Raw genomic sequence first — 17,267 nt, 5'->3', positions numbered from 1 at the left:
ACAGCCCTGAGACAGACTTCTCATGAATAGTCGACGTTAAAGCATTCCATGTAATTTTTCTTGACAATATCAATGTTTTTCTTTCTCCCAACATTTAGAACTTTTAACCGGTTTCCAAAATCTTGTTGTTTCTTTCCCATGCTAATTGTTGTTGCAGTTAACATGAATTGCACTGTGGGGCGTTACACCCACACCCCCTATACGCCTTAATGCGTGGTGCTAAGCCCAGGGGAGCACTTTACCTTTTACCTTTTCACGCTAGTTGGAGAAAGAGAGAGAGAGAGAGGAGGGGGACGAATCTCTTTTTCTCACTCTTCCATTCTTTCTTTCTCTAACCCCCTCTCTCTTTGTCTTCATTCCATTCTCTCTCTCTCTTGCTCTCTCTGTTCCTTCTATCTCTAATTAACTCTTCTCTCTCTCTCTCTCTCCCCACCGAGAGAGAGACCGAGAAGGAGGAGGAGCCTTTCTCTCTTGTGCTCACTCTCTTGAAGTAATATTAAGAATACAGTCAGAAGTCAGACAGTTTCACCATTTCATATGTTCCACCAGCATTCCAGCAGGATATACAAGGTTAAAAATAACCAGAATGCGAAAAGGGGAAAGATATTGAGCTCCAAGAGCGGAAAGCATTCGATACCTAGAATGAGAATGTGGACAGGTGGGATGGGTTTGACCTACTAGTTTGAGGCGAGATCGGACGTCTAGGCGAGGCGGATTATCCTCAGCGGTTTCGATGATCGCTGCTTGAAATTGGATTCCAGCAATTTCCTGCTTAACACGGTTAGAGGTGTGGTCAGGCTCCATCGGACTTCCTGGAAAGTATTAATTGCGTGTCACGACTGAAAAAAGTGGGGGTGGGGTGTCCTGATCGGGCAAAGGTATTTAATTTCACTCTGTTTCCTTTCTTGTTTAGGTCAACGTTGAGGATGGAACAGGCGGAATAAGAACGACGACGAAACGCCAATTTTGGCCGAGACTTGAAGCTGGTGACGTCATGGTAACGTTGTTGCCTTGTAACCACGAGGTCCTGGGTTCAGCATTTTTGACAGGAGTTCCGATTCCACTGTAGGTCTAGTCCCGCTTAGATTATCTGAGCATCAAATACACCTAAAATAAACTTGGACAAACTGTCCGAGACTCGAACCTGAGGCCACCGCTAAGAATTCCACGTGTCAGACTTGATAAACCCGTATCCACCTGGTTCTGAACCCAGCGTGCATTTCGTTTCGCTCTGTTTTATCATTCTCCTGTTTTCCCAAAACGATATATATATCTGATAGTACGGAATATAATCACCCTGTAGCAGAGGCGTCTCGTGAACGAATGCGGTTCATGCTGCGCATGCGTCAATTGTGGGAAAAAGGACAGCTTGCTCTGCGACGACATTCATGAGCGTTTCTACATTCTAATTTCTTCACATATAAGTATTTATTTTACACGAGAGCGCTGAACTAAGCTTATATTACATTTCTTGGATCTGAAGTGAAAAAAAGTAATAATTATTTTTTCTCAATTGACGCATGCGTCACTTCAGATCCGAGAAATGTAATATAAGCTTAGTTCAGCGCTCTCGTGTAAAATAAATACTTCTCCTATATGAAGAAATTAGAATGTAGAAATGCTCATGAATGTCGTCGCAGAGAAAGCTGTCCTTTTTCCCACAATTGACGCATGCGCAGAATGCACGGCATGCGTTCATGAGACTCCTCTGCCCTCTAGTATAATTCTTTTGTTCATACTTTTATTGGTATTATTGTTATATTTGGGAGCACGCACGTGTGGCTATTTCCCAGTCCTTACTTCGCCCCTGTTTACGACGACGACGATGATAATAATAATAATAGTCACTTTATTAAGTGGACTATTTTGCCTGAGGCTGCCTTTATAGAGTAATCACAACAGAGGATGAATGATGATTAGACTCCATTGGTCCACGGCAGCATTGAAACCTAGGACCAGAGCGTACAAAGTTCAACCTTTACACACTCACACAACAAGGGTCAATCTTTTTTTTTAGAACAGGCCGCATAGCTCTCAACTTTTCTTAAAGTTGCACTACAAATAAAAAAAGCAACTTTCACAAGATAAGTTTAAAGTTAAGAAAAATTCAAGAGCACAGATGAAATTAGCGTCGCAGAGTAGAATTGTACTCCCTTCCAAAATTGGGGATTAAAATGTACCCCTGTAACATGGGCGGAGTTTGAGCTGTTGCTTTTGGGGGGTCAGACTCTGGGAGAAGCATATGATGTACCCGAGGATTATTGAACATCTAGTTTATAAGGATTCCGGAGGCCTACCCCTGGAAATTGAAAAAAAAACTACAACTTAAAAACACTTAGTTTTAGGCCTTTAAGATTTGAAAATATCAAATTTCCTCGCTTAAGTTTGGTTTGGTTTGAGTTGGTGTTTTAAGTCCACTTTATGCACAGTAAGGCTAATCGGGACTGGACCTACAGTTTAAAGTGGGATCCGAACCACTTGTGCCTCCACCGGGTATCGATCCCGGGACCCCTTGATTACAAGGCAATGACGCTACCACTGCGCCATGGGGGAGGCCCTCCTCGCTTAAGTAAACAAATATTAATTAGTATATTGGTTGTCAGTTTTAAAAAGCAAAACTATACGATTATTGCATTTTGCATTTCATTAAATTTTTATTGATACAATACTCGTATTACTTTTAAAAAGTTACGGTACAATTCGCGATTAAAATTACCACCTGAGCGCTAGTGTCGCTTCCAATATGGCCGCTCTAAGTAGGATAAATCTTTGTTTACATTCAGCAGTAGTACAAAATAGCAGCGTGTTGTCATGACTGGTATGGTAGAAAACGTTTAAATTACGCATTATTTTTAAATATTGCGAATGCGATGTGAATTCCAAGTACTGTAACAAACGTGAAGCTGTACTAAGAACGAAGCATTTAATTATGATAGGCAAAAATAACACGGAAAATGCAGACGAAACTATGTATACGCACTGGTTGTCCAAAGCAGTGCTGTATCATCTGCACGTCATGTTGTAACTGGGGTTCTCGGAAATTATTTGAAAATAAAGGAATTAAAATTGGCCTGTACTTGAAAAGCTGGGACAGGAGAAAATTGCAAACATATCGTTGCAGTTCTTTCTCGAAAGAGAAAGGCTGGTTTAATAATAATATTCACGATTTCATGACCACGCTATACGCACTGAAAAAGGACATCGTACTGAATGAAACAGTAACATTAGCATGTCCACCTTTTTTTCTGGTTACATTTGATATTAATTCATTCTCAAACTACGCGTATTTTCGTCTTCTCTCTTAATCGACTAGCACTTGTTTCAAATTTCACACCTACGTAATACCGGTAATGCATGGACGCATTGGGTAAGACGCTTCATGATTTTTCGAGGAAAAAAAGCTTTGTTTACAAAGTACACTTTAAAACTTTACTTTCATGGTAATATATATTTATCTCTCGAAAAATAAAGTAAGCAGACTCGTGCATTCTTCGTAATTTCCTTGCCGAATTACAGTGTTATATCGCCCACACCAATCTTCTGTCAATTACGTTTTCCCTGATCTATTAACAAAGTTCATTTTGTTGATTCCAAAGGGTGGAAACACATGAAAACTTTTAATTTGTTCTGACCCATAAAACGACTTAGAGCAAAAAAAAAAAAAAAAAGCCCTTAACAGTAGACCTTACTCTCTCGCATATTCCCCATGCTTTAAACGACTTCAACACAACGTATCCTACTTAGACTACTTCCTGGAAATCCCACCAGATGGCATATCGGTTAATTTTAATCGCGAATAGTAAGCTTCAGAATTTTTAGAAAAATTAAATTGAAAAGTTCTTTTGATGCCCCAGCAGTAACTGTTGACTCAACACAAAGTGATTTTACGTTTCTCTTCCTTCAAACTGTACACATCAATCAAATCGTCTAAGACCCGCTTTGCGGCGCAATTACCGCAGATGCCAACATGCCAAACGTATGGCTTCATAACAAAAATGTAGTAACTGAACTTAATCATGTGTTATTTTTTATCTTTGGTTTAAGTTGGGGGGCAGGCCTCCCTGGCCCCTCAAGAACTCCGCCTATGCCCTGCAACCCACCACCACCGTTCCTACGCCACTGCCAGAGTCATACGCTCTGTCAATATGATACATACATACGCACGTACATGGGCGTCCGGAAGGGGGGGCAAGGGAGGCCGTGCCCCCCTGGAAAATGAAAGTCAACCAAAAAATATGTATTTCACACATATCATTTCATTTTAGCCACAATAATATGTGTTAATTATTGCATGAACACCATAAATTCAAATTTAAGCAATGTTTTTTAGGGAACAACACTATTTTGGGGGAAAATTTGCCTTCGTTTGCCCCCCCTGGAAAAAAAATACCTTCCTTGCCCCTCCCTGGAAAAAAATCCTGCGGACGTCCATGCGTACGTATAATAATAGTCTTCAGAATACACGTACAGATAGTTTGATTGCAAAATTCACTGAAAGTACAAAGGACGTGTTGTTGTTCCATGTAGAACATACCGTGACTGCCTTTGTTCTTCCGAAAGTAAATCATGTGCTAAAATTCTGAACCGTCTAGGATTATTTATGCACGCAGTATTCGTAGGCATATAAATAAATGTGAGAATCTAAAACAAATACACGTGTTTCCGAAGGTTTACTGCTAGCACTGAATAGCAGAGAAGGCGGGGACTACAACCTTCGCCGCTCATTGGACCAACACCAGCAGAGGACTTGGCAACGCTGCAGTTCGTGGAGGTCATCCACAAAGAAGGGTAAGCGAGTTTCGCCGTGTGCTGAGCGCCAGTCAGTTGGAAGAATCTGTGCAGTAGTGATCCTAGAACGAAGTAGTGTTGTTTAGTCTGCGTATCGAGTGAATTGTGGTGCTGAAAGGTGTCTGTGTGGTTATCGAGTGATTGCATATAAGTTATAATATCGTGTTTATGACTGTTGTGTTCTGCACAAAGGAAAAGCTGCCGGCGAGGAGTTCAGAACTCGGTTAGTGCATTTTTTGAGTGTTCTTACTAGGAAGTAATATTCTTGGTGCAGTAAAGCTTGTTTTGTTTCTTTATATGCCCAGCAAAAGTTATTGACCAGCAACAAAGCCAGTTTTTTTTTTTCGGGAAAACAACCTATCCTTGTGAGTATGACAGTCTTTCTTTGTTGTTCCTGAATACGTACAGAAATTTATTAACACCAGTTGTATTCAAATATATCAAAACATCCAGTGAATATTCTGGTGAGCGTGCAACTTTTCACTAAACCGTAACAGCGGAGCTGCTGGCTTTTGAAAGTAGGCCACAAGTCAGCTTAAAAGCTTTGAAGTAAAAGCACCATTCTTGCAGCTATTAGTGTGTGGCATGTATCCCTAGCATGTCGAAACTATGCTCAGGTATTGTTTACGTACCCGAGAAGCAGTGAAGTATTTGAGCTTTTGCTATGCAGCGTTACATAAACTCCCCCCTGCTGCGCCTTGCACGAAAAGCGAAGCATTACATTGACGTGTCGAAGTAGTGTTTAAATTCGTAATTTAACTCTGCATTGCAAAGGGGATTCAATGTTTTTGAAGTATACAGCATTGTTGCTAAGGCACGAAGCTTGTGTCGGGTTCATCAGTGGAGGAAAAAAAAACACCTGGGTTGTGTGATGTGTTCACGTGATCAGTGCATGACTTCCGGAGAAAAAGAGAGAGGGAGATACCAACAAAGTCGTGTGGTTATTTTTGTCAGGGACGCTGCACTCCGAAAAGGGGTATTTTCAGTACTGTGAGCCATGGCAGTTTTTTTTTACTACCACCCTTGCCATGGTCCATGATTTTTCTACACTTTTTTCCTTCTTAATCTGGCAGCGAGATCCTGTTTACATATAATTCAACAAGGTTACGCATACACAGAATTTACACTCGAGTATTTTGACGTTGCAAGTGTATAATCGACACGACTGTTTGATTTACTTACACACGCCGAACATTCTCCTAACGTTACCCTATGCCCCCTAAAGCTTTTAACGAAAGTCCCAAATTTATGGTCATTTTAACGCTAATTGTACCTTCCCACCTCCTCAAGGAAACTTCTTGATGAATTAAATACAAATATACATTCCCCCTTTTTTGGCATGATTACGTAAGTCTATTAAACTATTGATAATATCTAGACAACAGTGAAAGAAAACTACACGGAAATTCACGTCAATGCTCTAGAAGGAATTCTAAGCGTATGAAATGTTTCATATTTTGAAATATCCAAGAGGTTTGTCGAATGAAGAGGAAAATTTTAAAAAAATCGCCCATTCGCATGCCAATGGACCACCCGAGCCTTATCATCACATGGTGTATTTTCTGTTATGATAAGTTCATACCCTAGCCTATACGGTATATTGAAGACAACAAATTAGTATCCATAAAAATCAATGTTTAGTGCATCCGATTCATTTCACTTTTCGATCCCGGGTTCGAATCCTGGCCTGGGAATGGGTCTTGTGAGTGCCCCTTCATATCATCATGTTTCCTCATGTTCGCGATTAGCCAACAGTCTCTGAGAAGGGAAATAAAATAAACCAAATCGATCAATTTGACCACTGGAGGAGGGGCCGAATACCATCTGGTGAGGGAATCGTCGGTGAACACAACATGCATTTTCCTTTTCTGAAGGGAAGTAAATGTACATTTCATAACTAGAATATTATGAAAACTATGTAATGCACCATTCGTTACACAAATATATATATTTTAATAATTAGCTGCTTCAACGTTGGTTCTATGACAGTTTAATTCTCACGTATATTCAATTTCTCGATCTACAGGAAATTTAGTTGCAGCAGTATTGAAAAGAAAGTAACATTTGTTGGATCTTTCTGTTTCATTGATATGTTCTCGTTGCAAAGATTTCACATTGAATGGCGAAACTAGATGACGTTCATTAGACTAGATTTTCCCATTCCTGTTCTAACATTGAATTTAAATATATTACCTCTTATTATAGACAAGAAATACTCGAAATATTGTTTAATGTTTATCGGTAAGTTTGATTGTGACTTTCATTGTAGTTATTGCATTGATGACATTTGGAAGCACGAAACGAGACTTGCTTCAGATATTAGTGCATATTTTAGAAGCTAATGGAAATAGTTGTGCTACATAAACGTAAGGGCATCTTGAAGTCCCGAACCATGGGCGTATCCAGTGGAGCGCAAGTGGGCGCCTGCCCCCATCCATACCGTAAGGAGCGATGAAAGATTTCATTGTGCTTTTTTACATTGGAAAGTAAAATGAATGTTAGCATTGCCACAGTTTCGAAGCCTATTCCTTGCACTGCGTGGGATAGTGTTTGGTCACGCCTATGACCCTTACCCCATTAATTTGCACCATGCCATAGCTTAATAACGATTATGGGGATGAGACATGGTTTGACGTCTCGCCGCCAACAGGAGGGTAAAGGTGGCTTGAGCATGATGCTGATCACATCTCCTCCAATATGGCAAATATGTGTGAGCCCTAGGTACACCCCCCATTTGCGTCTTTGTGGCATGAGCAATAGTCAGGAAACAACTTTTTTCGTCAGTGAGAAAGTATTTTCCGTGTAAATTGATTATGCTTATCGCATACCACAGGGCACTTTTTGTATAGTAGAGTGATAACTGCCGTATCAGATAATTTTGAAGTGTCCGAAATCAAAAAGAAGGTATTGTTCTGAAGATGTTTCATACCCAACACCCACTACCTAATCTCGTGGTATTTCTTAATAGACTGTTAATAGCATATTGGCAGAACAGGTGATCTTACAAAGGCTTCGTCGAGGTGAGTGTTTTGAGCGCACAGTGGAGAATCGGGAGTGAATTTTCTAATACTTTTTTTTTTACACTTCCTAATACAACGCCCGAACTTGTATACCATGTTATTTCAGTAGTTTAGTAATTTCAGGATATACGGGTAAGGGGAGGGAGGGGTTTATTACACTCAACATCCTCACTGTCACGCCGCTGCATGTGTGTTGGCATGTTATATTCAGGTCGTGTTTGTTGTTTTAAGTCCAGGTTATGAAATAAACAACGTTAAATTGTATAAAGTTAAATTTAACACTACTTACGTGAGTGAATATGAAGCTGGCCTTGCAACTGACGTGGGTTTTTATTGATTTCAAGTGTTCCCGTTTTTAAATGGTTTTAATCGAAAATAGGTGCACTATGTTCAGAGCTTAGGAAAATATTTACGAACCTGATGAAGGGGGAAGTAGAACCCTGAAACGTTGTTCCAAAAAAGCTTCATACTCACTCACGTAAGTAGTGTTAAATTTAACTTTATACAATTTAACGTTGTTTATTTCATTTAATAGTGAGTAATACGCAACAATCTACAATATGGTCCACGTTATGCACAGTTGGGCTACTTTGTACGGAACATATAGTTGCTGATTTTCTATGTATTGCTGGTGTTCGAATTGGATAACATTTAAAGGGGACGAGAAAGATTTGAGTTGTTTTAGATACTCTTTATGCACTGATAGTCTAAGTGGGATCCAAATCAATATGTGCCTCCACTGGGTATCCAAAGGGGTGGGGTGTACTTCAGAAATGTCTTCTTCCGTATTTTGATGTTGTGATGTGTTAATGTAAAGGGTGTCCTTGCAATAAAAATACCAACAAATCTTGATATTTAATAATGTATATAGGCTATTAGAAGTCGTAGACGCACAGTCCAGCCCCACCAATTGAAGAAATCACACGCTCCATACATAATTATGATGATTTTTTTTTCTTGAATTAGTATGAACATGGAGGGTGTTTGTTCCATTCACTTATCACATTTAATGTTGAAGACAGGGGTTCTGCTTGGAGATTTGAGGTTTATTATTTGATTTGAATCCCCTCCTTTCATACACCAAACCAAATCATCTCCTTTCTGTTTATCTAACGGTAGCAATGCCGGATGATTAGTTTGGAAAGCCAAACTGCAGTTTGCTCTTTTTTGTGTGTGCATAGTACCACATTTTCTGAGGCAGGGTGCGAAATCATTGAAAATTGGTGGGGGGGAGAAACTTCTTTATCTACAACCCCCCTCCACCACAAACATATGTGTAAATTATACGATATACATATTTGTAATGTTATTAAAAGCAAAAATAAATTACTCAATAAAACATATTACTATTATTTTTAATTACATAAAGGAAAATAATTTGTTACTTATATCCATATCTGATATTGCAAAGCTGCTAATTAATTCCTTTACTAACTGGTTAAAGATGTTAATACATTATGAAATAGTTCAAGTGGTTTCATTATGTATAATTTTTGTTTAGTTTATGCATTATGTTAATATAAATCAATAAAATTTCATAGTTATTATTTTCTTGCATTCTTGTTTTACTTTTATTCTGCGTATAGATGTAGATTTGTTAATGATCTCTTGAGAGAGAATGCATTCAATACTCACAACTACACTAATTTGTGTGTGTTTTCGATATTATTCTTCGTAAAGTATCTTTGAAATTAAAAGTAATTGCTTATCTTTTGTTTTTTATAACAAGAACTCTCCTCCCCGAATTTTTTTTTGGGGGGGGGATTTTTGAGGTCAAGATTGTTGGTTGGAGGGAAATCCTCCCCGTCCCCCCAGGATTTTGCACCCTGTTCTGAGGACATGTTTAGTTGCGTGCGCAGAATTTTCGAAAGCGGGGGTTGCATATACGTTTTTTTTAGTAGTCAGTCATTTGTCATCTTTCCTTCATTTGACTTTTTTAGGAATACTGTTCCAAAGGGGTCGCCGTTATGACCTTCACTCCACCCCTCTTTGGCATGCCACTGGACATGTGACCTTTGAATTATTTAATAGGCGTTCTTTGCGAGTGTCTTTTGTATTTCATCATATGATCACTCATCCTAATCGTTGCGAATAGCCAAACGTGGCCTAGAAAGCGACATAAGATAGCAAAAATACAAATTCCAATGCCCATCCTTGCGGCTCGAGTTAATGGTAGATTTCTTTGTCTAACAAGTTTACTGACGTGTCACGGTGCTCATTAGTATATGCTGTAGTATGCTCTTATTTTTGTAAAGAAGGTGAATGAATGTGTCTGGTAGTTCCACTTGCGCATCAGGCATTCATTGTATTTTTCAGAAAAATCAACCAAATTCCATATGGGTGCTCTGCCGGAAGTGCGCCATTTTTTGGTGTGCAATTTAGTAATGTTAATTTTGATTATGTACTAGTGCACCTATGTGCAGTTTTATTGTGCATGCAGTTTTTCTGCCAGTGTTGGCTAAATGCTACGACGAGAATGAATGATGATTAGAAGAAATTGATGAAGAGAGACTCGCAATGAAACGCTCAAGTCCAGTCTGGGATTTAAGCCCGAGACTTTTGGTGGTGAGATCATTATATGCGGTTCATGGGTTCATAACCTTTTGTCTACAAATAGATTTAAATGTAGTATTTGTGATAATGATGAAACCGTAATGAAATTTTAAGCAGTTCTAACATCAGTTTCGTTTATTTTATTTTCAGAATGAAAAGTGCATTTTCAGCTGCAGTTCTCGTGGTCCTTCACCTGTGATTGCTTCAGATTCAAGATGGTGAGTCAATTTATTTATATATGTAACTCGTCTGTGTATCCCGTTATGTTAAATAAAAAGCAGGTTTGACAATTGTGATCGTTCTTAAATGATACGTGGTTATGTATGTCATGTGATAATGGGAGTAGCATAATTGGGGGAGTTAACTACAAATCTTCAACAGCGGACGCCCTCCCATTAATTTTCAGCTTAATGGCCACAGATGAATTTTTCATGGAGAACTTATAGCAAGACCCACTTAAATCAATACTGATTTTATTCCTCGCCAAATTACCAGTGTGTGTTTATACAACAAACAACTTTAGTGTGTAACAACACAGCATCGATATTTACAAGTTTATCATTGCGTTAACTACTGGACAGTTCTGCAGAAAACGTTTCAAAACTTTATGCTTTGTCTAGGGCCTCGGTTCTGGGTAATCTGTTCGTATATGTATTTCCGTATGAAGCACTACTTCTCGCTGTTATAAGTCTACATCAGTAGGCAGTGGCGTGCCCAGGATTTTCGAAAGGGAGGGGTTACGTACACTTTTTCTGGTAGTCAGCTCTGATTTTGCCATCTTTTCCTACCTTTGATGTTCTTTTTTTTAGGAATACTGGACCAAAAAGGGGGGGGGTTATAACCCCCATCAACCCCCCTTGGGCACGCCACTGTCAGTAGGTTAGGGAGGTCAGGATTGTTCTTGCTGTATCGAATTTGTCGCTTGGTGCATCGAGGGGCGGGGCTTGAATCCCAACCCTGTCTCTTCGGGAGCATTGTATTTGATTGATGATCGAAAGGTACACTCGGATATAAATGTATCCACACTGGATGAGAGGTCATTATATAATTTTTGAAGTCTGGAAAAAAGGGGTCGTTTTAGGCTTGGTGTAAAACTGACCTCCAAAGTTTGTTTTAAGTCCCATTTTATGCAGAGATAGGCTAATCGGGGCTGGACCAACAAAAGTAGGGTCCGAGCCACCATGTGCTTCACCGGGTATCGAACCCGGGATCCTTGATTACTAATCCATTAAGGAGGCCCCAAAACTGGCTTCATTGGAATTCTTGAAGGATGAAGTCGCAACGAATTTTGCATAAATTTGTATAGATAATTTAAATCATTCCTTCATGAAGGGTACTGTAACGAACTGTAGGTAGGAAAAGGTCGAGAGTGTAGTGTATTTTAGAGTTGAATGGGAGGCGCAATGGTTCAAACTGAATAATTTTCTATTATTGGCACTTTGCGAATTGAAGTTTTTTGCTTTGGGGAATGCCCACTCAGTAGCATATTTGCGATTTCATTTCGGGGGGGTTTGGCGATATGCAAATGTGCATATGTTACCAGTTAGTAAACGAAACTATTGCCTTGAAGTGCCAAGTATCTTCGAATATTGGTTCTAACCTAGGTCATTAAATCTTATAACATTTACACGTAATTGAGAAACATTTATTGTGGCTATTTACATTGTAAGAAAACCCAAATCCATACACAGATAGAGCTATTGAACTAGTAACACTGAAAATTTGACCAAATTTATATTTCCAAGTTCAAACTTAACGTCCAGCTAACCTACCTACATGTTTCTTGTGAACATTTTAATACCGGGTGGCCAGAATTAAAGTTACTCAACTCAGTGCCCTCTGTAGCCTGTTTGAGGCATCGTAGAACTCTGAAATTTGGTGAATCCACTATGCAGACCATGAGGAAGAGCATGGCGATAAAAGAATAGTTCAATTTTCCGCCACCAGGTTGAAATAAGGGTCCCGGGTTCGAATCCCGGTCGGGTATGGTTGTTTGTGAATGTCCATTTTCATCCATTTCATCACTCATCCCCATCTTCGCAAATTAGCCAAGAGGCACAAAACGCGAAGTAAAATAAACTAAATCAATCAATCAACCAGGTTGAAATGTGGCGCTGTAATAATGAATATTGAAAAACATAAGTGATTTAGCTGTGTTATTAATCAGAAAGACATTTGTTAGTGGCTGGAAGTTGCTATAAAATAATCTCTCGTTTATTGCAAGATTGCAAGGTAAAGGCAAATCCATAACCAATTGGAGCAGTTTACGTCATTAGTACAACCCATCATGGAAGTACAGCGCCACATTTCAACCTGGTGGCGGAAAATTGAACTATTTTTTTATCGCCATGCTCTTCCCCATGGTCTGCGCAGTGGATTCACCAAATTTCCGAGTTCTACGATGCCTCTCAAACAGGCTACAGAGGGCTCTGAGTTGGGTAACTTTAATTCTGGCCACCCGGTACATGTAAAATATCAGCACTATGCCATGAACACTTAAGTTGAAAACAACCTGCTGTTGTCTCGGATCGTTGAGGTTGGTCAGTTACAGAATGGTGTCTTCTTTAATCCACAAGGATACTTTTCGATAGGGAAATCTTGGATGACTGGACCATTAAAATACAAGAACGCATTTTCATTTTTGTTCGTTACATAGTTAGGAAATGGGATTGAAACCATATAGTGTACTATTTTCTTTGAGGGGGGATAAATCCCTGGCAGGGATAAAAATAATTTTCTTGTGCCGGGAATAAAATTTTTGTTGTGGGAAATTCTTGCCCCCCTCCCCCCATTAATTCGCACACTGATTTTATTGGTGAATGATTTGAAGTATAAGGTGAGGCTTGAGATATCATTGATTGCAGCAAAACCAAGTAAGGACACACAGATGATGTTCAGGTTTACAGTGTACCCAGGGAGGTATTTGTAGGGGGGGATGGGAGGATTTCCCCCCTCTGCTTGATAAATTTTATCCATGGGGGGGGGGAATGTTATATGGCGTAAAATAATTATCTCCTGCTGTCCCTAGACAGTCATTAGAATTTCCCCCTCACTGGAAATTTCTTAAATACCACACTGTGTGTACCCAATGTATTATTGGTACAAAAAGAATAGCTAATTTTTCAACCTTCTTGGTAAGCAGGTACAATGGGATCCATGAGTATTACATGCAAATTGTCCATCACCATGTTAGTGTACTTTATTTGACCCAATAAGAGCTTCAAGAATTAAGAGAAAACTCGAAGCAAGCTGTTGACAACTTCTGCACCAGCATATATAAAAAACAATCGCTTAAAAACACATAGAATGAAAGAGAGAGATTAATGAAAATAGTCATGAATAATTTGCACGGTAATATAGAATGAAAGAGAGATATTAATGAAAATAGTCATGGATAATTTGCACGGTAATACTCATGGATCCCACTGTACGTGTAGATGGAAAATCGAAGAAAGGTGGCAAAATATGGTGGCAACGTCACCTGAGACGTTCACGTGATGAATGTATGTGTCACACGTGCTTATATGGCAATAAAAGTTGTGTGTTTCACCTCACATGATGCTTTTCCGTTGTCCTATAAACGTTAGTGCACACAAGCATGTACTTATTCCTAGAAAGAAGCTGTTATAATCTGGCTATAACATTGTGACTTCCTGCCGTGTTCCGCGAAATGTGTTGCGGTTATATTAAGATTGAGATAAAAGAAAAGGACTCACAGATTACAGTCTTGTGTGGCACTCGTTATTTCTTCACGTGCCGTTGGCTTTTCTGTCACGTGAACACTGACTAACTGGAATGCACACACGTCTGGCGGAAGCTACGCAAATAGACATTCTGTAAGCTGTTACTTGGGACATTTTCTTTTGCATTAGAATTGGCCGTTCAATTACGATGTCGATAAATTGCATAGTTCGGAATTGAAGTTCTAAGTTGCCCCATTAGCTTGTCAACGAAGAATTGTCAAGTTTTTACCAAGGTTGTTTGATTTCAAACACTTTTAAACAAATAAATACTTTATAGGTTAATGTTCATGAGTAATTTGTAGATGGAATCACTTTTGGCGAAATCTCATAATCATTCAATGAGTTTTGATAAGCTCTTGGATACTCTTTAACATTTCAAAGAATAAGCATGCAAGGAAAATGTAACATTTAAACTGTAAACACTAATTTTCTGTTGCTTTGAAACTCAATAATTTTCAGAAGCAAAGTTAGCAAATGTTTTGTCTAGAATATTTTGTCTAAACTATAAATAGTGCCATTATCATTAAGCTCTAAATAAACATTGCAACATGCAAACTATCATTATTATGCTACAAAGACTGTACAAGATATACAAGCATAATTTTTATCCACCCTCTTTTGATTGTGAAATACGTTTAATTGTCATGAGATCTAGTAGCATGTGTCATTGTGTATGTCTATTCCACTGATTCGAAAATTTGACTAGGATTGAGCACAGAAATTTTCATTGGTTTGAAACTCAATTTGAATTTAATTTGAAACAAACTTTGCCATGGAAAAATGCAGAACCCAGGACTTTTGTAGTCGAGATTGTGAATCGAACACTGGACGCAATCTGCCAACGAGACCTGAGTAATTTTGTAGAGGCTCTTCAGAACACGCCATTCATTAATTGTGCAGCCTCCCCAGTGGAGTAGTGGTGTGATCCGGATCCCAATTTTAACTGTAGACCCAGTCCAGATTAGCATATATGTAAAGTTGAAGTCCTGATTCGAACGCCACTTTACTTCCAACGAAAGATCCAAAATATAGATTCTACCTAACAACCATATGTCACGTCCACGCGGAACCCAGTATATCCTACCCTTCAAACCATTCCCACCGACACTGACAGTACTTGTCAAGCCCACGTGGACTAAGGCTCTGTGCGAAAGGTACAAAGTATGGTCTTGGCGGAAGTGACGTCACCTAGTACAGTTCGAAAGCGCCAAGAACACAAGCACGCAAGTGCACAGTTCGCAGTGCAGATGGTTGGTGACTGGGTCACGTGGTATCCGCACTCGTTGTTCATTTGTTTAAAATCACGGAGGTAGAAAGCCAGCGACACAGGTTATTGGCCAGCAAGTTCTTGGTTATAGTTCTTCTAATGTGTGGAAATGTATGTGTACGAACATTTGAAAATGCTATGGGATTTCTATGGTGAAAAATAAGTGTTTAAAACGCGAGGAAAACAACGAGTACTCAGTTTTATCTACTGATCGTATTTGGCGCTGCAGTCGAAGTGTAATTCGAAAGACTTTCACTTCCAGTCCACGACTTGAAGACCGGACTCCAAGACCATACTCGGGGAATGTTCGCTTCAAGTACGGTCTTGCACCTTCGGGACACGGCCTAAGTAAGATGTTGCCAAATTCGTTCCTCAAATTTCGCAACGTGAGATTGTTGTTGTCTTTGCTTTCGTTGTGTTATTGTGTTGAGCTATATTTTTTTATACAATGTGAATACCTTAGGAGTGTAACGTCTTCACGTTCGCGTTGGATGTCTAAACACTGCAAGTACAAGTGACAACAGCGCTTCTCAGAAAAATAGGTCCGGTCGGCTTACTCTCGAGCTATGCCAAACATAAACTGGCGTTCGAATCAGAACTTCAACTATACATAAAGTGGACTTGAAGCAAAACACAACTCAATACAAATATTATTGGAGAATAAAGGGGAAGGGTATTCCATACTTTCCCCTTTAATTCGAACGCTGAATTTAAGGACAAAAGCTCACTTTTGCGTGTGCGTATTTATCTGTACGTACACCATCTACGTCGTCGATTTGTAATCAAGGGGTCCCAGGTTCGATGCCCAGTGGAGGTCCCTAGTGGTTGGGATCTTATTTTAAACTATAGGCCCAGTCTCGATTAGGCTTTCTGTGTATAAAGTGGGCTTAAAAACATATCCAAACCATGTTTATCTTTAAAAAGATAACTGCTTATGTGACAGCAGTATCCTGACCTCGTAACCGGATGCCTTGTCAATATCCACTAATGGCCGGAGCATGAAGGGGCCTTCAGGCAGACGGAAGCCGCTCCACTGCATCCTTCCACAATCCCTCTACCAGCAAGCAGACGCGCCATTTCTCGTTTCCTGCTCGCACACATCCTGCAGCCTTGTTACCTGAAGAGCAGTGTTGCACATGAAGGGAAATTGGTGCCGGGAAATTCTGGTGATATAATTTTATGAACATTTTGAAATTACATTGAAATATGAAGACGCTTGTTCTACAAGGGTCACTATTTATATTTTGAGCCTAACAATGAAAATACAGGAATTTGGCATTGAAAACTGCTTTATTGTTTTTCGAAGTATTCTCCTTTATGGTCAATACACTTTTGCATTCGTTCGAACCATTTGTCAAAGCAGTTTTTCCAATCTTCTTGAGACACCTCCATAATATGGTTTTTGAACGCATCAACGGCATCTTCCGCCAACGAAAATCGTTGTCCACGCAATTTATTCTTGACATTCGGGAACAAGAAGAAGTCATTTGGTGCCAAATCAGGACTGTACGGCGGATGACCCATCAATTCGATTTTTGACTGTTCATAAAGTCGGTTGTTAGACGAGATGTGTGACAGCTGGCATTGTCTTGATGAAGAATGATCCGACGGCGTTTGTTTGTTTTCCGTATTTGACCGAAGACCTCTGGCAAACAAATTGTTGTGTACCATTCAGAGTTGACCGTTCTACGTTCCTCTAAAGGCACAGTTGCCACATGACCAGTTTTCCCAAAAAAACAGGCGACCGTTTGTTTCGATGTGCTTCGAGCGCGATCGACTTTTGTTGGATTGGGTTCATCTTGAAACACCCATACAGTCGACTGCTGTTTACGTTCCGGCTCATATGCATATATCCATGATTCGTCACCTGTTACAATCTTATATACGTCTTTTGAA

The 17,267-nt window shown here is 39.5% G+C and overlaps 1 protein-coding gene across 3 annotated transcripts in view; it reads left to right on the top strand.

The window, feature by feature from the left end:
- Positions 1-17,267, top strand: part of LOC146004565 (putative E3 ubiquitin-protein ligase RNF144A) — a 200,152-nt gene that overhangs the window by 153,613 nt on the left and 29,272 nt on the right. For 2 of the 3 annotated variants that reach the window (XM_083143433.1, XM_083143434.1), the window contains exon 2: positions 10,512-10,579. The gene's annotated coding sequence lies outside the window, so the exon portion shown is untranslated. Of the gene's footprint in view, positions 1-4,795; positions 5,012-10,511; positions 10,580-17,267 lie in introns of those variants that run through there. The other variant, XM_083143432.1, reaches the window with a different exon arrangement.

Source organism: Lepisma saccharinum, chromosome 22 (assembly GCF_977018435.1).
Source record: "Lepisma saccharinum chromosome 22, izLepSacc3.1, whole genome shotgun sequence".
Classification (NCBI taxonomy): domain Eukaryota; kingdom Metazoa; phylum Arthropoda; class Insecta; order Zygentoma; family Lepismatidae; genus Lepisma; species Lepisma saccharinum.
This window is presented reverse-complemented; position numbering and strand designations above follow the sequence as displayed.